Raw genomic sequence first — 419 nt, 5'->3', positions numbered from 1 at the left:
AAGCCAATAAATAGAAATAGAAGGGAAGAAAAAGAGGGAGAGGGGGGGGGGGTGGCACTAACAGGGGCCGTAGCGCCGCCAACGTCATCACAATCACCCTCACCTTTTTACATCAAGCCTTTTCTGTATGTCATCTCTATTTTTTCAGAAATTTACAATAATTTTATTCGCATAAAAAACACAACCAATTTAAAGAACAAATGTAATTAGATAAGGTGGTGCGAAGACATGAAAAATGATTCTCAAAAAAGAAAGAAAAAAAAAGGATGTCACCCTAATGATTTTATGTGACAAACGAGGCCTTTCTTGGTCTGTCATAATCGAAGATCTATGGTAATTGGTGGCGTTTACAGGAGGGCTTGCGTTTTTTTTTTTTTTTTACACATTGACAAGAAAATTCATTGTGGGGTATCAAGAAG

The sequence above is a fragment of the Penaeus monodon genome, chromosome 25, assembly GCF_015228065.2.
Source record: "Penaeus monodon isolate SGIC_2016 chromosome 25, NSTDA_Pmon_1, whole genome shotgun sequence".
Taxonomy (NCBI): domain Eukaryota; kingdom Metazoa; phylum Arthropoda; class Malacostraca; order Decapoda; family Penaeidae; genus Penaeus; species Penaeus monodon.
The sequence above is the reverse complement of the archived record's forward strand: the minus strand, read 5'-3'. Positions refer to the sequence as shown.